General features: G+C 39.5%; 1 protein-coding gene across 1 annotated transcript in view; it reads left to right on the top strand.

The window, feature by feature from the left end:
• The first annotated feature begins 634 nt into the window (after positions 1-634).
• The window catches only part of TMOD3 (tropomodulin 3), a 78,853-nt gene continuing 55,264 nt past the window's right edge, over positions 635-24,223 (top strand). The window contains exon 1 of the mRNA XM_015063480.3: positions 635-830. The gene's annotated coding sequence lies outside the window, so the exon portion shown is untranslated. The remainder of the gene's footprint in view (positions 831-24,223) is intronic.

Here is a 24,223-nt window from a genome sequence, read left to right as displayed (position 1 = left end):
GTCCTCTGAGGTATTGCTACTCTCTTCGTCTTCCCCTCCAGGCTACCCATCCGCCCCAGCACCCTCCTTTGAACAGCACTTGCTTTTTTCTCCCACTTCTATTAGCTGAGCTTCACCATCTGGTGTAGAGCTTGAGGCTGATATGGGAAGGTAGGTTGGAGCCAAAACTGCTTGGGAATATTGGGGCTATAGCTGAGACAGCATCCCTGGTTGTATGCTTAAGGAAATTACTAGGGTCACAACGCCCTTGAGATGACATGTGCTTGGTTTATGCCCCTCTCTTCCTTCGCCTTTGTTTACTTTTCTATCAGTTTTTCATGATGAGTTTATAGGGCTCCATGTCGCGTGCTGGCATTAGCAAGCAAGGGCAAAATATAAGCCCTGCCTCATGTGCCTCTTTAGTCAAAGCAAAGTGGAACTCTATACCAAGGAGACTCTAGTTGCTGTTTATAGCTCCCAGAGGGTCAAGGGGAGATATTTCCACTAGTGAAGATTGTTGTCCCCGGCTGGACGAAGACTTGCTATCCGCAGCCACTTGCAACGTCTTGCAGATTGTAAAAACAGGATCAGCGCTGAGCGTCGCTCTCCTCGCTCGAACTACAGCTCCCAGGATGCCCCGCGACCGGGGAGTGCGCACGCGCGTCCGTAGCGGAGGGGGAAACTGGCTGCACGGACAGAGCCGTCGGATTGGGGCAGCAGCCGGCGAGTGGATCCGGCAACTCCCAAGAATCAGACGCAGGCGGACCGGCGGGTGCCGGGTGCTGGAAAACGAAGGCCAGGCTTTCTCCGCGGGTCTGTGAAGGTCAGCAGCTCCAGCGGGTGCCAGTCAGGTACGCTCGGCCCGGTGCTTTCCAGGAAGTCCGTCTGCAGGCGCAGACAGGGAGTCGCACCGGCCATGGTGGCTGAGGAGGGAGAGGTTTCTGTCTTCCAGACGCCAGCCCTGGCCTCCTTACCTCCTGGTCTCTCCGGGAGCGGGGAAGCGTTGGGTGCTGTTTTGGGGGGCGAACGGGCCCGGTCCGGGGCCGTGGGGCACGCTGGGCGTCGCCCGGAGGCGCGTTAATCCCGGCTGCTGATGAATCACTCGGGGGCCCAGCCTTCTCGGGTTCGGGACCGGCCCCTTCCCCTCCCGCCGGAGCCCGCGCCTGTCGAAGCTGTGCGAGCTCGCCGTGCCTACTCGCCCCTTCCACTCCACCCAGGCGTAGCTGGGGGGACGATCCTCGTAAAAGGGTGTTCTCACCCAGACTCCTGCAAAGGCTTCTGCTAGTTGAAAGTTAGAAAGAAAGAAAAGAAAAAAACCTTAGGTCACACCCTTGGGGGGTGGGGGGGCACTAAAATCTGGCTGGTCTTGCATTCATCGGTTTTGATCTATCTCCTTTGCCTTGAAATAAATTCCTGGCTCCTGCGCAGCACAGCTGGATCCGGCTGTGAAGTTTGTGTGTTGATGTGTTTTGAGGACGTGACTGGGTCGTTGTATTTTTGCTTATGAGGTTGGTGTCTTTCCTCTGCAAGCCTTCAATCTAATTACAAACAAATGGGAAACAGCCACTTTTTTTTATAAATGTTTTAGTTAAGAATTTCATTTCCAACTTGCCGTTGGCTTCTCTTAAAACCAAAAGTCGTCTGGTAATGAACACAGCAGTAAAATTTATCCCAGGAGGTCATACTTGAACAGGAAATAAGCCTGTGGGGATTTAAGTTAGTTATGTGCAGTCTCCTTTGGGTTGTAACATTTTCATGCAGCTCATGTTTCTTTCTCTGAGAATCCTTCAGATTAATTTTTTGGCAGATTAGGTTGATTAATTAATTGGCCTGTCAAAAAAATATATCGGGCTTCGAAAAATAGTTTTGTCTAGCCTCATTTACTTTTGCTAGTCTCTTCCTCCTAGTCTTTGACACATTTTACCTTACCACTTCTTTCAGAGTCCACAGTGCTTTTATTATAATATTTAAAATCCCCTTTCCAACTCATTTCTAGCGAAGAAACAAAAAGATAATTAAAATGTAAGATCCCGTATATTCTAAATCTTTTAGCCTGCTTGCTCTCCAACCACTCAGGATTCCTAATTTGCTCTTTATTTTACTTTTTTAAGTAATCTCTGCACCTCACTTGGGGCTCAAACTCACTACCCAAAGGTCAAGAATTGCATGCTGTACCTACTGAGCCAGCCAGGTGTCTGGAGTTTGCTCAACTTTAAAATGAGGTTATCGGACCAGGTGACCCCAAGATTATTCTAGCCCTAAATGTCTCTGATTTTTAGAATTCATTTATTCTCTTCTTTCAGGAAGTATTGGCCACATTTGTCATTCCAAGCCCTGTGGTAGGCCTGAAGGAACAAAAGTGATTTCCTTAGGATGTTACTGTCCCAGTGCTCAATTTCTTTTTTCTTTTTTATTATTTTTATTTTAAATTTATTTATTTTTGAGAGAGAGAGTGTGAGCTGGGGAGGGGCAAAGAGAGGGGGACAGAGGATTGGAAGCCGGCTCTGTGCTGACAGCAGAGAGCCTGATGCAGCTCTGAGTCACAAACCATAAGATCATGACCTGATCTGGAGTCTGATGCCTAACCTACTGAGCCATCCAGATGCCCTCTTTTTTTTTTTTTTTTTAAGATTTTTTAATGTAATCTCTACACCCAACATGGGCCCAAACTTACAACCCCAAGATAAAGAGTTGCATAATCTTCCAACTGATCCAGCCAGGCGCCCCTCAGTTTCTTTTAATCATATTTTTTGACTAATTTAAAAGTTTTGTGGTATACCCTCCAGGCCAAATTATTTTGCAATTAAAAACTTCACCTAAAGTTAAATACATACATAAATTTAAATACGTGCAGGTCACATCCCATTACAATGATTGGTTTTCGCTCTATTCAGAGACTTTTCAAGTCTCAGCTACTGGTCCATTTAAATAAAGCGTAGGTTCCCTACAACAGAAAGGACTTGAAGGGTGTAGGGTGGTGCTCTCAGACTTTAATATGCATAAATGACCCGGGATCTTGTAGGTTTAAAGAGGGTCCCTGCATGTCACATAAGGAATGCTGTAGTCTCTCACACTGTATATATTTATTTATTAATGTTTTATTCTTGAAAGAGGGGGCGTGAGTGGGGGAGGGGCAGAGAGAGAGAGAGAGAGAGAGAGAGAGAACGAACAGAGGACTGAAAGCGGGCTCTGTGCCGACAGCAGCAAGCCCGATGTGGGGGCTTGAACTCACAAACTCTGAGATTGTGAACGGAGCCAGAGTTGGACACTCAACCGACTGAGCTACCCAGGTGCCCCTCTCTCACTTTAAATATCAAGGATGGGACGTTTTATGACTGGTGCTGATTACTGTGATACTAGATACATAGCAGTGGCTTTTCTCAGTTCTCAAAATTTTTAAAAATAATCCTCTTCATTCTCACAAAAATAATTGCCTTCACAAGTTTTTTCTATTCTTCTTTTTTCCTCCTCTCTTCTTCTTTTCTCTTTGCTGTGTACTTTGAGCTTTTTTCCCCCTCTCATCCTCGTCCATCCTCAGCTGTTTTCATTCCCATTAATTCAGTATTTCACTAATTCAACAAATACGTGTTTTGCTCCATCCTGTACAGGGCGCTGTCATAGGCTTCTGGTGAATACAGACATACAAGACCTGGGTTTTGTCTGGGAGCTTACTCTCTCTGATACTGGGCACGTGTACTTGTTTATAGTTCAGAGCACTGTATGAGCCCTGTGTAGCGAATAAAAGCCTGCAGTGGGTGTTAAGGAGAGATCTTTTACAGTTGTGGGGGTGGGGAACAAATGAAATCACCTTTTTTTCAACTCACTTCCCATCACTGTCCCTAGGCTATAGTCTCTGTACTATTTGGTTGTGTGACAAATGTACATAGAATACAGTAAGATTTTGTAAATTTATTTATTTGGATTCTGGGGTGAGTTGGCTATATGAAAATCATTTAGAGCAATAGCAGGGGAGTGAGAGGCAATAAGGGATAAAAATACACCTGGAAAGAGACCAAAAGAGGGAGGGGAAAAGATGAAGAAAAAGAGACCAAGGAGGACCTAGTAAAACAATAGGAGAAAATGGTTCTGTGGCTTTTCAAGTGTCAGTCCGATGTACTAATGTAATAGCTCTTGTTATTTAGGCTCTGTTATCTTTTAAAGATCAAATTAGCTGGGAAACTATTCATCAAGCTTTTCAATTGCTCTTAAATTTAAATATGTGTGGACTCTGTCTTGATTAAAATAGTTGAGGGCAATAGTTGAGGCTGTCATAGTGGCTAAAGCACTGTTCTGTCAGTGACTTTCCTTGAAGACATTTGATTTACATGTCACACTTATACTCATTTAAAAAAAATTTTAGGGGTGTCTGGGTGGCTGAGTTGGTTGAGCATCTGAGTCATGATCTCATGGTTCATGGGTTCAAGCCCCGCATCAGGCTGTGTGCTGACATTTCAGAGCCTGGAGCCTGCTTCGGATTCTGTGTCTGCCTCTCTCTCTGCCCCTCCCCTGTTCATGCTTTGTCTCTCTCTCAAAAATAAATAAAAATATTAAAATTAAAAAAAAATATATATATATATATAAAAGTATTTTATTCTTTTAAGTAATCTCCACACCCAACGTGGGTCCTGAACCCACAACCCCTGAGATCAAGAGTCGCAGGCTCCACTGCCAGCCAGCTACCCCATTTATTCTCATTTTTATCTCAGATTCACACAACTATAAGATCTTATTGAGAGGAAAATGCTATAGAAAACAGAAAAGTCTGCTTGACCTCTAACAGTCCATTAGGTACATATTGAAATTGTGAAGAACCAAACTAGATTTGCTATTTATGAAAAATGAAACATGAACATGTATACTATATGTATCTGCCTGTATGTGTCTGTAATCCGTTGTTATTGGCAGTAATAGAGATATGAATAATTCAGAGTGGCAAATAATTGAAAATGTATGTGTCTATTCTGTCGTATTCTAGAATTTTATTTGAAACAAAATCATTAGCTTTTATCTTGAAGCAGAGTGCTACTTTGTATTTTTATTGAGGTATAATTAACATTCAGTAAAATGCTGGACATTCGTATGTTACGTGTCCAGTTCAAGGAGTTCTAAAGTTTTATACACTGTAACTTCAGCCAAAATAAGATAGAAAACATTTTCATCACTATAGAAAGTTTCCTCATGATCCTTTCCAGTTTCCCTCACCTACCCTCCTCCAGTGGACGCAACCACTTTTGACTGTATTTCTGATGCCATAGATTTGTTTTGCTTAGTCTTGGACTTGACATAAATGGTCATACAGTATATGCTTTTTGTGTGTGTCTGGCTTCTTTAATGTAATACAATGTTTTTTTGTTTTTTTGAGAGGGGACTTGGGAGAGAGCAAGTGAATAGGGGACAGGGGAGGGGGAGAGAGAGGGAGGGATACAGAGAATCTCAAGCAGGCTCCGCACTGGCTGCACAGAGCCAGAGCCAGACATGGGGCTCCATCTCATGAACCGTAAGACCGTGACCTGAGCCAAGATCAAGCTCAACCAACTGAACCACCCAGGCGCCCCTGTAATATAATGTTTTTGAGATTCATCTTTGTTGTGTATAGCAGTGCTTGGTTCTTTTTTATTGAAGACTAGTATTCCATTGTATGAATACACCCTAATTTCTTTATCTGTTCTGTTCTTGATGGATGGTTGGGTTTTTTTCCAGGATTGGGTTATTAGAAATAAAGTTGTTGTGAATATTTCCTTTATAAGTCTCTTATGGATAGATGTTTCCATTTCTTTTGATAAACACCTAAGAGTGGAATTACTGAGTCATAGGGTAGCTGTATGTTGAACTTTATTAAAAAACCACCACACAGTTGTCCAAGGTGGTTTGTATATGACTTCCAGTTTCTTCACATTTTTTATGTTGCCTAATTTTAATGCTGTCAGCCTTTTTTGTTTTACCACACTAGAAGCTGTAAAATGGCACCTCAGTATGGTTTTAATTTGTATTTTTTTTGATTAAAAATATTGAATGCTTTACTGTGTAGCAATTGGTTTTACTTCTCTTGTGAAGTATCAGTTAAAGTTTTTGCCTATTTTTTTTCCAATGGATGGTTCATCTTTTTTATTGCTGTTTGTAGGAGTTATTTATATATTCTAAAAATTTTTTTAATGTTTATTTACTTTTGAGAGAGAGACAGAGCATGAACAGGGGAGGGTCAGAGAGAAGGAGACACAGAATCTGAAGCAGGCTTCAGGTTCCGAGCTGTCAGCACAGAGCCTGATGAGGGGCTTGAACTCATGGACCATGAGATCATGACCTGAGCTGAAGTCGGATGCTTAACCAACTGAGCCACCCAGGCGCCCCCATAGGAGTTCTTTATACATTCTGAGTATAAGCCCTTTGTTAGATATGTATTTTTTACCCAGTCTGTGCCTTTTCTGTTTATTTTCTTGATGATGATGTGATAAGCAGAAATTTTTACTTTTTATAAAATTTTTACCATTTTATCAGTTTTTAATTTTATGGTTAGTGTTTTTGTGCCTAGCTCCAGGGTTGCAGAGATATTCTTAGTTTTATTCTAAAAGCATTCTTGTTCTAGATTTTACATCTAGGTCTGTGATCTGTCGCAGATTAATTTTTGTGTCAAGATGGGAGGTAGGGGTTTAGGTTCATTTTCCCCCCGTACAGGTATCTAGTTGTTCTAGCAATGTAGGTTTAAAATTTTTTTTTCCTTTCTCCATTAGATCAACTTGGTATTTTAACCGAAAATTAATAGAGCTACTTTGTATTTTGGTTGTGCTTTTATTTTTAGTTTCTTAAGCATGGGCCCTGTATCTTTAAACACAAAAGGAAAATACAAAAAAAGACTTCTATGCACCTCTTTGAGACTGTAGCTACATTGAGATTGATCCAGGGCTGGTTACCATGTATTTATTTTCTGATGGAGGAACGTTAATAATGAATTTGAATTTGAAATGGCTTTCCTGCAGTTGAAGTAATGGATGCAATGTTAGTTTCAGTATTGCTTGTACCCTATCCATAAGCCAGGCTGATACTGGGGGGGGGGGGGGGCGGAGAGGGGGGCGGGGAAGGAAGGAGATTCAAGCTCCGAGAGATCATCTAGTACTCTATTAGAGCAAGCTGTAGAGACCTTAATATTTTCTTGTTTATTGATTGGTCAAAATAGATGTAAATATATATAATCCACCTGTTTTGGTTTCCATCTTTCTACTACACTACTCCAGTCCAGTCCTTCATGACAAACAGTTCCTGAATGTGTCCTGGAATAATTTCTAAGGAGACAGGTTGGTTATTGTTTCTACCAGATTTTATTGACTGATAACACAAAGCAGTATTTTTTTTTTATTCTTTAATGCTTATTTTTGAGAGAGAGAGAGACAGAGTGCGAGTAGGGGAGGAGCAGAGAGAGGTGGAGACACAGGCTCTGAGCTGTCAGCACCGAGCCCCATGTGGGGCTCAAAACTCACCAGTGGTGTGATAATGACCTGAGCCGAAGTCGGACGGTTAACCGACTGAGACACCCAGGTGCCCCGAAAGCAGTATTATTATTATTTTTCTTATTTTTTATTTTTGAAAGAAGTATTATTTTTTAAAGACATCACCTCAACTATATTACTCCAGTGTAACTGTTTTAATTTTTCCTCATTTCCTTCCAGGTTTTGTTCATCCATTTACATATTTTTATATGGTTGTAATCATAGTGTATCTGTTCTTTTCTGTTCAGACATTGAGTGATAATCAGTAAACACTTTGCCACATGTGTGTCATCCTTGTTAGTAAAGACACAGCTGGAGACAGAGACTATACCAGTTGGAGAACTTAGCAGTGGGGAATCTTGAACCCAAGCTTAAGTAAAATAGAAGCAAAGTTAAGATTTTCAAAGACATGTTACCCCTCTATGGAAATATAGGACAACTCTGGTTTCCTTATTTTCTCTCTTTAATATGTAACAGCTTTATTGAAATTCACATCCCATATAAGTCACTCATTGCAAGAGTACCGGTCAGTGAATTTTAGTATATTCACAGAGTTGAGCAATCATCGCCACAATCCATTTTAGAACATTTTCATCACACCAAAAAGAAACCCCCTACCCATTAGCAGTTGCTACCCGCTTTCCCCAGTCCCCACCAACCTAGGCAACCATTAATCTGTTTCTGTCTGTATGGATTTGCCTATTCTGGATATTTCATAACAATGAAATCATACAGTATAGTCTTTTGTGACTGATTTCTTTTGCCTTTATACTCTTAATAATTTGAGAATATTGAAATACAGACAAGCAAGTTTCCTTCACAGATGTGCATGCTTTTTGACCTGTAAAGGTATACACTCCCTCAGGTACATATGCTCAAACACCTACATCTACTCATTAAAAAACACAAACACACCAAGACAAACATACAGACTAAGGTAGCTGATAGAGATAACCCTTTCCAAATAAACAGTTTCATATCAGAACATATCTAAGCACTAATACCACTACAAGTACATCTAGGTGAACACAGTTCCTGAAGTGTGTAAGAGAAGACGGTTGAAAACGTGGCAAGCTGGGAGAAAATGAGGGCTCACACAAGACAAGAGACATTAGAATGTGATGGCAAGTTGAATTTATTTAACGTGTACAGAAGCAACAGTCTGACATTTATTTAATATGTATATAGGCATACAAGTAAGAGTCTTGGAGCTCCTTAGTCTATTGCATAGCAGTCCCTTTGAGCAGGATGTTATTAATTGTAATTATAAGGTAAAGGATTTCCATATGGAAAACTATAACGAACAGAATATTTTGGTTCTCTGGGTGTGGTGTTACCATTTTAATGAGTCGTTAAGGAATATTTCTTTGATATGCATACAGTGAAAAGAGATGAGTCCCCTCAAATGTATACATTATAAGTCTGTCATCTATTCAGGCAGCTCTTTCCCTGGAGCAGGCATGGCACAATTTGAAATAATAACCCCAAGATTTATTTTTGGTCTTGGTGGGTAATTATTAACCCAAGTTAGTATTCTTAAAGAATTCTTTTGTTTCCTTGTTTGTTTCCTCTTTAATATAGCCACTGGGGTATTATACCTGCTTAGTGGGAGAGTGGGAGTAGGTGGGGGTGGGATGGCAGTGGGGCAGAATGCTTAATTAGATTAGGAAATGTCAATAAATATGTGATTATTTGACAGGCAGGCACCCATTTTCACCTCAGCAAGGCCTTGTTAGTTATCAGCACACCCTTTACACCTGCCTTTCCTTTGCCATTTTGTTTGAGCCCCCATTATTACTTATCAAACCATCTCTAACTTTCCTAAGACATCAGACTGCGTTCCCGGGTGAACTCCTGGGTATAGTTTGCTCTCCAGAGTGTAGTACTTATCCCTGCATTCAGCCCCTTAGCCTTCCCCCTGCCATATCCTCTTCTTCCCCCTCCCCCCCCCCCCCCCCAACTGCCAAAACCTTAGCTCTGGTGTATATTTCCTTTTGAGTAGGATACCAGGGAAGGCTCTTCAAAGAAATGTTTGAACTGGTCCCTGAAAGATGCGAAAGGATTTGAACACGAGAAAAGGGGAGAAAGGTATTTCAGGTGTAACGAACATTGTGATCTGAGGGTTGGAGGCAGAAAAGCATGGAACTGTACTTCTTTCACCAGAAAACAGGGTGTGTGAAGATCACTCCTTCCCCTTTATTTTTCTTCCACTCCTTTCCCTGGCTCCCTTCTCATTCCTCCCCCACCCCCAGCATGTACTTTGATCTCTTTGCTTAGTATATACTTCTCTTCTATCTAGCTAAATCTATCCTTCCCTGACCACCCACAGTGATCTCTGAACTTCTCTAGTACTAATTACCAGCCCCATTCTTTTGTCAGTTAATTTTATATTGCTCTGATTTAAAAAAAAAAAAAAGCTTTGTGTGCATGTCTCATTTTCAGATAGAGTGTGTTAGTCAAGATTCTTAGGTCTCAGGGAACACAATCCACTTAAAGCTAGCCTTTCACAAGGTATGGTGGCAGGGCTGGGAGTTGTAGTGGATTGTTATTGTAAGACAACTGAGCTCCCTTATAGGTAGCTGGGTTCTCAGCTGGAACCCAGAGCAGGCCCTTGGAAAGCCCCTGTGCTCCCTCCTCTGTCTACAGTGTACATGGATTCTCCTCAGCCTCGTTCTGTGCCTGTGCTCCATTATAGGACGTTGATTTGGATTTTTATGAATACTTTGCGTTATAATATTACCTATCTTTTTTTTTTTTTTTTTTTTTTTGTAAGCAATCTCTACACCCAACGTAGGGCTCCATATTACCTCTCTTGATTACTGAGTTTTTTGGCACTCTTAAATCTTGCACCTGAGGCAAGTGCCCTTCTCTGTCTCCCTAGCCCCAGTCTGTTGCATCCTGTCCTTTATGGGCTGGCTTTCTTTGCTTTCGAGGCTTGTGCTTACCCCTTAGCTTCAGCTTAAATGTGGCTTAAACTCACTATGATGCTGCTCCTAGACTGATGACATGTGATCTCTCAGTTTAGATTTTGTTTCTTAGCTTTCCATATTCCTGGTGAAGAATTGGATTTGATCTTTCCTACTTGGGCTAGGGATCCCCCCCTGTACCAAATATCTGGGAGGGAGGAGGAATTGTTGGTTGCTTAGGCTGTATACTAAACAGGGCCTAGGGTAAAGGTTGTCCCACACAAGGGGGCTTAGGTTTGGACATCCTCGAATGTGCTTGCTTTGGTACCTGAGATCAGAGGGAAGTGAGTATGCCTTAACTTTTTTGTACCTGCACTGCATCTAGCAGATTAACAGCTGAAAGGTGCCTGTGTCTCTTATTTAGTACCCGTTTATTGCTATGAATCTCTGACCATTTGACCATTAGGATTAACTTTGGGCATAACAGACTAATCAGAACAATATTTTTAGTGTTTAAAATAAATTACTGAAATGCGTTTTATCATCACTTGGATGATTTCTAATTTTAGAACAAATTAACTATTTTTTAAACATTTTTGAAACTTATTTTCTGGTTCAGAAAGAAAGGGAAAATAGAATGTTGATAATCAATTGAGCAAAAAGTGATAATCAGCCTTTGTTGACTGACCACTGGTCCAAATAGGGTATGGTTAAATCAGTTACTCTCATCATCGATTTCAAAGCTTACTGATCCCCCCCCCCCTTATTTTATTATACATTTATTATCTATTATGTTGCAGGCCCAATGATGGTCTGATAATATAAAAATAAGTGCCTGTCTTCAAAGTCCTCATAGCCTGTAAAGGAAACAGATATGACATAGCTGATTATAGTATGGTGAGATAAATTTTGGTAGAAGTGGGGCAAGGTGGTGACTTAGCACCTCCGTTCTACTGTTGTCTTTGTGTATATCTATCTTTCACATTTTTTTTTTTTTAGTTTATGTATTGATTTTGAGAGAGAGCATGCATGCTTGAGCAGGGGAGGGGCAGAGAGAGAGGGACAGAGAGAATCCCAAGCAGGCTACATGCTCAGCTCAGAGCCCTGGCCCGATCAATCTCATGAGCAGGCTTGATCTCACAATGATGAGATCATGACCTGAGCTGAGTTAATGAATGACCTGAGCAGAAATCAAGAGTTGGATGCTTACCCGACTAAGCCACCCAGGCGCCCCCATCTCTCACTTTTTTATATTCTCTTTTTTAGTCTTTATCTCTCTCATCCAGTCTCTGCAATCAACTGTATTGTATGGATCACAGCATAGTAATATCTCATATACCTAGTACGAGCTATGAAGTATTTCTTAAAAATGAACTTTGAGAATAATTAATAATGACTTTATTAGCTAACAGCAAACCCTTGCTCTATGTCAAGAACTGTTCTAAGTGATTTATATGTATCCATTTAATGAATCAATATATCAGCCTCATGAGATAGGTACTGTTATTATTTTTGTTTTGCATATGAGAAAACAGAGGGACAAAAGATAGTTGACTCTGTTGTCCAAGGTTATAAACTGACATCTTTGTAGGAAGGTTGAAATATTTTTTTAATTTATTTTTTAAAAATTTGTAATGTAGAGAGAGAAAGGGAGAGAGAGAGAGCACACATGCACATGTGTGCATGCAAGTGGGGGAAAGGCAGAGAGAGAGGGAGACACAGAATCTGAAGCAGGCTCCAGGCTCTGAGCTGTCACCACAGAGCCTGATGAGGGGCTTGAACCCAGGAACCACAAGATTATGACCTGAGCTGAAGTTGGAGGCTTAACCCACTGAACCACCCACACACCCATTAAATCTATTTTAAATGTCATTGTTTAAAAGTTTATTTATCTTGAGAGAGAGTGAGTGTGATCAGGGGAGGGAGAGAGAGAATCCCAAGCAGGCCCCCTACTGTCAACATGGAGCCTAATGCAGACCTCTGTCCCATGAACCCTGAGATCATGCCCTTAGCCAAGATCAAGATTCGGAAGCTTAACTGACTAGGCCACCCAGGTACCCCTAAGTGTCATTTTTTGTAAAAAGTATTATAAAGTTTTTCCTTCCTTCCTTCCTTCCTTCCTTCCTTCCTTCCTTCCTTCCTTCCTTCCTTCCTTCCTCTTTCTTTCTTTCTTTCTTTCTTTCTTTCTTTCTTTCTTTCTTTCTTTTTCTTTCTTTCTCTCTCTCTCTTTCTCTCTCCCCCTCCCTACCTCTCTCCCTCGTTTCTTTCTTCCTTCCTTCCTTCCTTCCTTCCTTCCTTTCCTTTCCTTTCCTTTCCTTTCCTTTCCTTTCCTTTCCTTTCCTTTCCTTTCCTTTCCTCCCCTTCCCCTTCCCCTTCCCCTTCCCCTTCCCCTTCCCCTTCCCCTTCCCCTTCCCCTTCCTTCTTATCATGGTAAGTGTACTGTTTAATCCCCACCATCCATTTCAGCCATCCCCCCACCCACCACCCCTCTGGTAACCATCTGTTCCCACCAACATCCTAGAATTTGTATTCTCCACCTGGGAGATTTCATTGCTGCAAATGGCAAGATTTCATTCTTTTTTATGGTTGAATAATATTCCATTGTGTATATATACCACATCTTTAACCCTTCATCTATTGATGGATACTTGGGCTGCTTCCATAGTTTGGCTATTGTAAATAATGCCGCAATAAACATAGAGGTGCATGTATCCCTTTGACTTAGTATGTTTGTATTCTTTGGGTAAATACCCAAATTCCTGGATCATAAGGTAGTTCTATTTGTAACTTTTTGAAGGACCTCTGTACTGTTTTCCACCGTGGCTGTACCAGTTTGCATTCCTACCAACATTGCACGAGGAATCCTTTTTCTTCACATCCTCTCCAACAGTTGTTTCTTGTCTTTTTGATTCTAGCCATTCTGACAGGGGTGAGGTGATACCTCATTGTAGTTTTGATTTGCATTTCCCTGATGAGGAGTGATGTTGAGCATCTTTTCATGTGTCTGTTGGCCATCTGTGTGTCCTCTTTGAAGAAATGTTTGTTCATATCTTCTGCCCATTTTTATTTGGATTATTTGTTTTTTGAGTGTTGTATGAATTCTTTTTATATTTTGGATACTAACCCTTTATCATATATATGTTTTGCAAATCTCTTCTTTCACTCTGTAGGTTGCCTTTTAGTTTTGTTGATTGTTTCCTTTGCTGTGCAGGAGCTTTTTATTTTGATAGAGTCTCAATGGTTTATTTTTACTTTTATTTCCCTTGCCTCTGGAGACATATCTAGAAAAATGTTGCTATGGCCAGTGTCAGAGAAATTACTGACTGTGCTCTCCCCAAGGACTTTTATGGTTTCAGGTCTCACATTTAGGTCTTTAGTCCATTTTGAGTTTATTTTTGTGTATGTGAAAGAAAGTCCACTTTCATTCTTTTGCATGTAGCTGTCCAGTTTTCCCAGCACCATTTGTTGATGACTATCTTAAATGGAGTCCTTCAAATTTAATTTAACCAAAATCATTTGGAGGATATAGAATTTATTTTTAAAAATTTTTTTAATGTTTATTTATGTTTGAGAGGGAGAGAGAGAGTGAGCACAAGCAGGGGAGGGGCAGAAAGAGAGGGAGACACAAGATCTGAGGCAGGCTCCATGCTCCCAGCTGTCAGCACAGAGCTGGACAGGGGGCTCGAACTCATGAACTGTGAGATCATGCCTTGAGCCGAAGTCTGGGGCTTAACCTACTGAGCCACCCAGGCGCCCCGTGGAAGTTAGAATTCACTGTATGCATTTGGTATTATTCTGTTCTATTGACTTGCCTTCTGAGGTTGTTGACTTTTATAGGCTGTTGGTAATTGCATTAAATAGTTTCACACTTTTGTGTTTTATAGTTTGGTCTTCCCTTTTGCGTCCACCTGTGGCTTCTTGTTGCCAATTACTGTCACTTCAGTAATTTGCTTCTGTTAATGTGTAGTGTGTTGTAACATAAAAGTAAAACCATGGTAGAAAGTGTTTTATAGAGGCAGTGTGATACAGTGTAAAAAGCATGGGTGTCAGGGTCATGTTTAAATCTCACATCCACTGTTGAGAAAGAAGTTATACATCCTGGGGCAGGCTCTTTATTGTCTCAGCCTCCGTTTCTTCATTTATGAAATGGGGATAGTGATAGTTTGCAGAGTTTTTATGAGGATATGTATGTGGTAAAGTACCTGGCATATAATAGGTATGCTAATGAAGTTGATTCTTTCCCCCCCCTCCCACTACCCCCATTATATTGGAATATGGCATATGGCCTCCTCGTTAATATGAGAAACTCAGGTAAATGAAAGAAATGTGTTAAGATGTAAGATAAAGACAGTCTTATTCTCTCACTTAAAAATATTATTTTTTCAGTTGGTATGATAAGTGTTAATTTGAGAAAAATTATTCTCAACTTTCGTTTTGGGTCCTCTCAGCAACATCCTCTTCTTCCCTGCATTAAATTGCCTTTACTTCTATGTGACTCTCTCAATTTCCCTTGTTTGCTCTTAAAGGAAAACTTTCCATCAGCCCCTTTTAAAAGAACCTGTTCCAGGGCAAACCTTATGACCCTGAGGGCAGTAAACCAAGCTTCTTGGCCAATAGCAATAATTTCTAAAACTTCCCTTCTTTCATCAGTTCTGCTTTTTTCAGCTATCATCAGTCTTAAAATATTAGTTTTTCATTTCATCCCCACTCTCTTCCATTTCTCCTTTCCCAGCAACTGTTCCCACTAGTTGCATGGTCCTCATTATTTCAGTAGTTTTATGTGGTTTAGTTTTTATTATATGTATTTTTCAGAGGTTGTCTTTTTGTAGTTTTAATTATGTATAGGGAACTCTCTTATCTTAATATCATGAAAAATTTCAGTTTTTTGTACCAGAGGTTTTTTTGCCTTCTGTCTTGAAACCCCAGTAAAAACCTGTAATATTATGTGGATGCTTCACCACATACAAATACTCCAGGTCAAGTCACCAAATTTGTTTTAAACAATTTTATTGAGGCTTAATTAATATGCCATAAAATTCATCCATTTTAAGTGTACAATTCAGTAATACCAAATGACTTTTCCTATCAAAAACTCTTCAGTGCTATCTTTGGTCTAGAAGATGATAGTTGCCCTTTTCCCGATTTGTTCCCAAGATCACTTATGTAGGATGTGTGGCTGTTGTTCCTGGTTGCCATGTGGTTACTTACAAGTATCCATCTGTTGGTTATTGCTTCGATTATTCATTCTGAATAATATAGTAACTTGTTAAGATCGAGGTTATCTACACTTGGGACTCAAGGTCAAGGTTGAGGGGGTAGTGCCATTTTCTTGAAGAATGTTTCCTTTTTGCCTATTGACTGGTGTAAGTTACTCTCAATGTTCTTCACCTGAAGATAATTATACCCTCACTCCAGGGCCTACAATCCCCTTGAATGGTTCTGTAGGCTCCATCTTCCCCTTGAGACATCAAGACACATTATGCATATTGTAGGCATGTGCCTTTTAAACCATTGTAACTGCTTTCCATGTTAGTCTGAAAATTAATTTAATTGCTGTAGCAGAGCTTAGTATGACCCTAGTCTCCTGAAATTAGAGTAAAACTGGTAGTATCTTTAAGAGTCACAAGTGTGCTGTTTCTGTGAAGGTGTATGAAATGTCTTCACCATTATAGGCGTGAGACGTAGTCTAGAGGAGTGTGCATTCATACCAGTCAGGGCACCAGACACCTGGTGCAAATATTGGCAAACATTGAGGCTAAATGCCGTGCATCCTGAGCATTGTTGACCTTCAGAAAAGAGACCAAGTAGGGTTGGAAGAGCTAGGAAGTGATTTAGAGAGGGTGGACTTGAGCTAGTCTTGGAAGGGTGTGCAGAGTTTGGATAGAATGTAAAAGTGAAATTTGAGGATGGGGTAGGGAGGATTGTTGAAGAGAAGTACAGACCGTTGTGGGAAGCAAATGAGGCAAAGGGGTGTAGTGAACTTAGGAGACTTGTGAGACTCTAAGGAAGCCAGCCAGATTAGAGCAGAGGATTCCTAGTAATTCTTTTTTTTTTTTTAATGTTTATTTATTTTTGAGAGAGAGAGAGTGGGAACAAAGGGGTGGCAGAGAGAGAGGCAGACACAGAATCTGAAGCAGGCTCCAGGCTCTGAGCTGTCAGCATAGAGCCCGACTCAGGGCTCGAACCCACAAACTGTGAGATCATGACCTGAGCCGAAGTCGGATGTTCAACCGAGTGAGCCACCCAGGCTCCCCAAGGATTCCTAGTAATTCTTAGTGAAAGTAGGAAGGTAGAGTTTTATCAAAATCACCTGAGAAACTGTCAAAATACAAACACCTAACAAATCAAAGATTCTAAGCAAAGGAATGAAATGTAAAAGCACTATTACAGGAAGCCTAGTCAGGTGACTGTAAGCAAGCTCATTAGAGCAGGAAAACAAGAGCTTAGAGTTAGGCAGGGAGTTTGCTTGTCCCTGGGAGAGAAGGCTTGGTAAAGCATTGTTTTTACTTCCTTTCATTATGAGGCTCCAGAAATTTCACTAGGTACTGGAATCGTTCCTGGGAAGGGGCAGGGTTCAGAAACACAAGGCTTTGAAGACCTGCGCATAACTTCAGAAAAGTTGAAGTTATTTCTCTTGATGTTTCTTTAGGGAAAAGGAAAAAACATCCTAAAACTGGCCTCAATCCCAGTTTCAGAGTTTTCAATTAGAGGGCCTTTGGTCCCAAGCTGTGAAACTTGGGGGGAATATTGGTCTCATAGATTGTTAGGTTTTTTCTTAAGTAACATTCTGAAATTCTTTTAGTAGGACTTTGATGGCTAATGCTTCTTGTTGTTTTGCTTTTACACCGAAGTGGAACTTTGCATTTATTTTTATTTTTTAAAATTATTTCTATTATTTTTTTAATGTTTGTTTATTTTTGAGGGAGAGAGCGCAAGCAGGGGAGGGGCAGGGAAAGAGGGAGACACAGAATCAGAAGCAGGCTCCACAGGCTCTGAGCTGCCAGTACAGAGCCAGATGCAGGGCTCCAACTCAGGAACCATGAGATCATGACCTGAGCCACAGTCAGATGCATAACTGACTGAACCACCCAGGCACCGCTGCACTTATTTTTAAAAGTTGAATGATCTTAAACTCTTAGATCTGGAAGGATTTTAAGAGTCATTTGTTAACCCTTACAGTCACTCATTGTGAAAGAAAAGTGGATCATATTTGAGGAATGGATGTACATGAATAATGGGGTTGGTTGACCTGTCTAAAATTCCTTAGGATATCACCATCTGCAACTAAAGCCTATATGAAGACTGCTTCCCACACATCTCTTTCCTAAATTCCAAATATACTTTCCTAACCTATTTTCCTTACTCTAAAGTCTTTTTGGTAATATCTTCCAGTACTGTCTGCTCTTGAGTATCTTGGTTTTAAAATTTAATTAAAATAGTGACAATAGTTAGATACTTTTGAATTTTAAAAAGTGGGAGAAGGGGGTGCCTGGATGGCTCAGTCCATTAAGCATCCGACTCTTGATTTCGGCTCAGGTCATGATCTCATAATGCGTGAGTTTGAGCCCTGCGTCAGGATCCATGCTGGCCAAACAGAGCCTGCTTGGGATTCTCTCCCTCTCTTTGCCCCTCCCATGCTTGCTCTCTCTCTCTGTCTCTCTCTCTCTCTCTAAATAAATAAATAAACTTGAAAAATTAAAAAAAATAAATTTAAAAAGAGAAAATGAAATAAAGAACAAGGCAGAAATGAATACTACTCTAGTGTTTTTAGTGTATTAATAAAATTTATAATTTGCAACTAAAATATTTTTGCATCTATTCCTGTGATTTATGATGTTTTGGGAATACATGTTTTTATGAAACATTTCTATTTTATTACAAGAAAATAGCAAATAAAAATTTGCTTTATTTGGTGACTTTTCAGGAAAACATTTATTAATATGGTCATTCCACTTTAACTTTTTCTCTGTTACACAACAACACTGGCCCATGTTTGACTTCATTATTTACTTTTTTCATTGTTTAATCTATCTGTTCTGGTTTTTCAAGTCCCTTTCCTGAAATATTTTACTTTGTTTTTGTGCTTATCTGGCATGATTCAGCTTTCATATATTTCCTTCCTACTTGTAACATTGTTCATCTTGGCAGTGATGAGAGCACGTTGCTGTTTTTTTCCAAGGTTGAGTTCAATAGGGTTTCCTTAAGGTAATAGATTATTAGAGCTAGGAGAGACCAGAGACTATTGAGGCCTATGGTTAAACTGAACAGGCTTCATCCTCTTGCCACTTGTCCTCTGTTGGTAATGGCTGCCCAAGGACTGAGGCCGAGTCTGCGTTCCCTGGGGAAAAGGCTATTTGATTTGCTGTGTCCGTTGTGGATGGGTCCATTGTCAGAACTGGGACCGTATTTTAGTTATTCTTCATGTACCCAAGCAAATTGAGACTTGCTCATAGTCACAGAGCTCTTAAGTCCATAGATCTACAGACTTCCAGTTCAGTGCTAGGAGCTAAGTGCTAGGTGTTTTCTCCTTAAGAATTCTGGTATTCTGGATTCTTTGTTGTCGTTTTTCTTCCTTGAGTAATAATTGAATTCTATCCGCTACTTAAGTTTGTTCTAGTTTGTTATATCTTCAGGAAAGATTGAGAAATATTCATCAGACAGTCTAAAGGTAGGATTTTCCTTATGCTAGCAGAGAAAAGGGACTTGACTTACCTAGTCGACCTAAAATTGAGAATTTTCTTTTCATTTGTTTTTAAGACTGAAGGCTTTCCCATTAAAATTTTAAAACTTGCTACTGTATTATCCCCATTCTAATCCAACCAGACCCACCTTCTCCCAAAAGGGAGAAAAGTAGAATTTTATTTCGAAAGAATGCATTTTATTTGAAGATCAGTTGTTGGTTCAAAACAAAATCTGGTCAGGAAGGATTAAAACACTAGTAGAATGAGACAGAATAGGGAGATACTTTAAGAACTTTTTAGTTTAGACATTTGTCTACTGAATTGCTTGCCATTTTGACCAAGGTAGTGCGTTATTTTGCAGTTACAAATACAAATAACAGTAAACAACACAAATAACAATAGTAGCTATATACTGTATATACATTAGTACTTTTTTAATGGTCATTGATTTGGATATAAAAAATATTTTCCACATCTTGTGGGTTTATTTTGGTGATCTAGATTAGTTCTTGTAATCCCTTCGAGCACTTTCTCCCATATTTTACCAAAGTCTTACATTTTTACAGTCTCTAAAATGCTGGGATAGCATTCATACAAAATATTTTGATGCCTTATTAACTGTTAATCAGCAGATGTGCAAGTATTGCCAGCAACCATCACGTACATCTTCATGTAGGCACATTTTGTTGAAAATAGTTGATTTCTCCCAGGATAGTTTCCTCATTTGGAAGTATATTTTTCCATATAAACATGTTTTCAATTTAACAGCAGTTTGCTTCTTAATCTTTATTGTGGCACAATTGTTGATATATAGCACTGCTAGAGGATAGAGTTCTGCGTACCCGTGGTTGGAAAAAGGGAGTGAAGAAAGAGACGTCCCAGTGATGGGTTCTTTTCGGTATGCCACTCAGGCAATACTCTGATGGAAGGTGGCAGGAGAGGCCGAGGGAGAATCAGATTTACTTTTGCTGTATGTCCAACTTTGCTGGTCACTACTTTTGAAAATTGAGAGAGAATAACAGTGTAACAAAAGAAAATTAAAAGTATTAAGTATGTACCTACATTTGACATTAAATCTACAATTGAGTATTACAGTTTCTGTGCCCTGTTTGTGCCATCTTTGATTCTTGTGATGTCTTAAATTGCCATTTGAGAAGCATTTATAAAGCGGGGAGAAAAACAAGTATGTAATAGGCACTTAATAAATGCACACAAATATATATTTATTTAAAAATGTGGAAATTGGTAAGGTTGAAAAAGGAGAGCTTTTCAGAATGAAGGGAAAAAAAGAATCTGATCTGAAGCTCAGGAAATTCAGAAGGGATGAAACTGAAGAAAGATGTTACCATTCACCTTTTGTTCACTGCATGAAATTCAGATTGCTCTCAGCATGATTCCTTTTAGACCTAGCCTCGTTTATTTTAGGGTTTTGTATATAGTTCAATGCTTACTAACTCTGTCGATTAAGAAAATTCTTGAAAGAGGAACAATGAGTCATAGTGATACTTCCCTTTGGGAGAGAAAGAGAAAGAAAGCCCTCAGATTGGTCTCTCCATTATATACTTGGAATGGATTCAGCATTTTGATTGATGGCTGAGCACTGTTAAGCTTCCCCTAGCTACCTCATATCATATTTGGTTCTGTCCACAGTATGACTGGTAGAAGACTCTGGGTTAACCAGCAAAGATAAAGAGCTCTGTAACCTTATTACCCTAAGAGACTTGTTCATATGATGTCATTTCTATTTTAAGATTTTTGACTTTACAACAATTTTTAGAAAAGCTCCAGCATTTCCTAGCCTATCCAGTTTATTAAATAAACAAACCAAGGAAAAGGAGAAGACTGAAAAATATTTGGTCCTGAGAAACTGAGTATGCTAAGGGTGTGGCTGTTTTGGCATTCATCAGTGGTGCACACAGAGTGGGTTCCTCCCTGACTTGGCCTTTTATCCCTGATGCCACAACACCACCAAGAAGAATGAAAAGAGAGGAGGTAGGCTAGGACTGGGAGCTGGTTTGGCTGCTTTGAGCCAGAGAAGGAAGTAGGGTACATGGGAGCCACAGAGTCTCTCAGTAATCTTATTGAAAGATTGTTTTTGAAGTGTTGTGAGTAACCTGTGAAGTATTTTCTTGTAATAGTCACAAATTATCTGGCTGCTTTCTACTTTGAGGATGCCCTCAGTGACCTTCCAATTAAATCTCTTCTTTTTTCTGGCCCTAACAAGTATATCTGGGATGCCTCCAGACTTCAGATTTTATTTTCTTTCTTTGTGCTTTTGGGATCTATAGATCTCATTTTAAAAATTTTGAGGTGGCATCAGTAGCAGTGGCAGGAAATATGGGGCTACTTAGCTAATCTCATATGTGGGTTGGTTCATTTCCGTGGAATTTTTACACAGAATAATCAACCACCATTTTCTTAAGTTTCTGTGTGCAAAGCAACTGCCTCTCTCCAAGGTGGGTTCATCTAGGTCAACAGTAGCATCCCAAGAACGCTACAAAATTATTTAAATGTACTGTCTTTTAGGCTTCATTGTATAGAAGATATAGTGAACAGAAGGTTGAATTTAGCATCCATTTTTCCCTTTAAAAAAAAGCCTTATTTGCTATAAAAGTAATACATATTATATACAACTAAAATAAAATGGTTTTTACTTTTTAGAAGGTAAATACTGTGTGCATAGTGCTTTGGATGCAGTGGACAGGAAGTACATGTTTGGGTTATAATTAGTGTTATCTAGAGTTCATAAGCTCATAAAAAGGAAATGATCTTATGAGAGAGACTCTTAAACTCTCTTGCAGTTGAAGAGTCTGCTGCACACTGTCCCTGACAAATATTCATACTTAGCCTCTGCTTTAATAATGCCAAGAAAAATAGATGACTTTCTTTACTCCAGTCTTCTCCATCAAAGAGACTGTTCCTCAAAACAGCAGAGATGAAACTCAAGTCTAATATTAAATGAGAGAGCATTTTAGATGCCTTAAATGTTAAAATCTCCAGGTGGAATTAAGTTACTTTAAAATTGTTTCCGAATTTATTCTGAAGCCAGGTTCAAACAAAAAAGAAAATGCAATGTTGATTTTATTTTATTTTTTTTTAAGTAGGCTTCACACCCAGCATGGAACCCAACATGAAGCTTGAACTCATGACCCTGAGATCAAGACCTGACCTGAGATCAAGAGTCGGATGCTTAACCGACTGAGCCACCCAGGCACTCTAATTTGACTATTTTTTTAACCAAAGCAAGTTGAAGTAGATACTTATGAATTATTGGATGATGAGCCATATCCAGTTCCAATGATTACATGGGTATTTATCTAGAGGGAGTATTTTGATCCTAACTACTATTATCTGCTATGTATCAACATTGAAATACTGTTATTTAAAAATAAACACATGTAAGGACTAGAAGTTTTCTTTAGCATGAAAGGATAATGAGACTATCAGTCAGTAGTCAATATCTGAACTGAGAAGACAAAGCTAAACAATACTTACTATGATGAGGGAAAACTTTGTTGGCTAGGTATAGTCTATCTGAGCAGATGAGACCAATCTTTTATTTATATAGGGTTTTTGGGAAGTGTGGAATTTCAGGCCTGGCAAACTTTTCCCAGGCCATAATGACATCATCTGTAGAGGCATGATTTGGTTGGCATTCAGGAGTGTTTCCTAGAGTGAGTCTCTTTCTGATTGGCTGACGTTCAGAAGTGAGAGACTGATGGTGATTGATTGGCTTACAAAGGCAAATTGTTTTTTGGTTTTGTTTTTTATGACTACTTGTTACCATGGCTAAAGAAAAATCAATCTGTTCTATGTGGGGACTTTAATTCTCAACATCAGATACATAGTTACTTGCACAAAGCAGGTGTATATTGAAATATTTTGAGGTATAACTTAGAGTAAAGGAAGAAAATTTTAAGTGGACAGCTTAATAAATTTTATTCATGTATATATACTTGCATATATATCACCCAGTTTAAGATATAGCATTTTCATCACCTCAGAATGTTTTCCAGTGTCCCTACCTAACCTATATCCCCCAGTAGCTATTCTGATTTCCATCCCCATTGATTAGTTTTGCCTGTTCTTGAATTTCATATACATAAAAGCACACAGTATATATTATTTCATGTCCAGTTTTTTATATTCCTTTTGACATATTGCATGTGAGAGTCATTCATGTGTTTGCACATGTCCAGTACTTTATTACTGTGTAGTGTTCTGTTTGTGACTGTACCACAATTCATTTGTATACACAAATAGTAATGGACATTTGCATCATTTCCAGTTTGGGAATATTATGAATAAAGCTGCACTGAACATATTTGTACATCTTATTTTATTAACAAACACTAATGTCTCTTGGGCATATGAAATTGCTATATCATTATGATTTGAGTATGTTTAGTTCTTCTAGTAGATACTGTCAAATTGTTTTCTGAAGTGGTTGAATTGATTTGCATTCCACTAGCAATTTATGAGAGTTTCAGTTGCTTCATGTCCTTGTCAACACTTGGTATTGTCATCATTTTTATTTTAGCCATGCTGGAGGGGTGTGTGTGTGTGTGTGTGTGTGTGTGTGTGTGTGTGTTTATTTATCTAAAATTTTTTTTTAATGTTTATTCATTTTTCAGAGACAGAGAGACAGAGTGTGAGTGGGGAAGGCCAGAGAGAGGGAGACACAGAAATCTGAAGCAGGCTCTGGGCTCTGAGCTGTCAGCACAGAGCCCACCAAGGGGCTTGAACTCATGGACCATGAGATCATGACCTGAGCTGCAGTCAGACGCTTAACTGACTGAGCCACCCAGGCGCTCCTATATTTATTTTTAAAAAGACAAATTCTGGGGGCACCCGGCTAGCTCAGTTGGAGGAAAATGCAACTCTTGATCTCAGGATCATGAGTTTGAGCCCCACGTTGGGTGTAGAGATTACTTAAGTAAATAAAACTTAAAAAAAAAAAAAGGCAAATTTTGAAGAAAACAAACCTAGGCTTAGCAATTTAACATGAGAAACTTAAGAATATGGAGTTACCCATGTTAATCGAGGTTTAAGCTTCCTAGTAATTCTTAGTGTAAAGAAGAAATAAACATTCTTGATTTTTTTTAATTTCTTAAATAGCTTCCTAATTTAGAAAAATCTGATCTAGGAAGAATCATCCTAAAACAAAGTTACTATC

This window comes from Acinonyx jubatus, chromosome B3, assembly GCF_027475565.1.
Source record: "Acinonyx jubatus isolate Ajub_Pintada_27869175 chromosome B3, VMU_Ajub_asm_v1.0, whole genome shotgun sequence".
In the NCBI taxonomy this organism is placed as follows: Eukaryota; Metazoa; Chordata; class Mammalia; order Carnivora; family Felidae; genus Acinonyx; species Acinonyx jubatus.
Note: the sequence above shows the minus strand (reverse complement) of the source record. Positions and strands in the feature narration are given on the sequence as shown.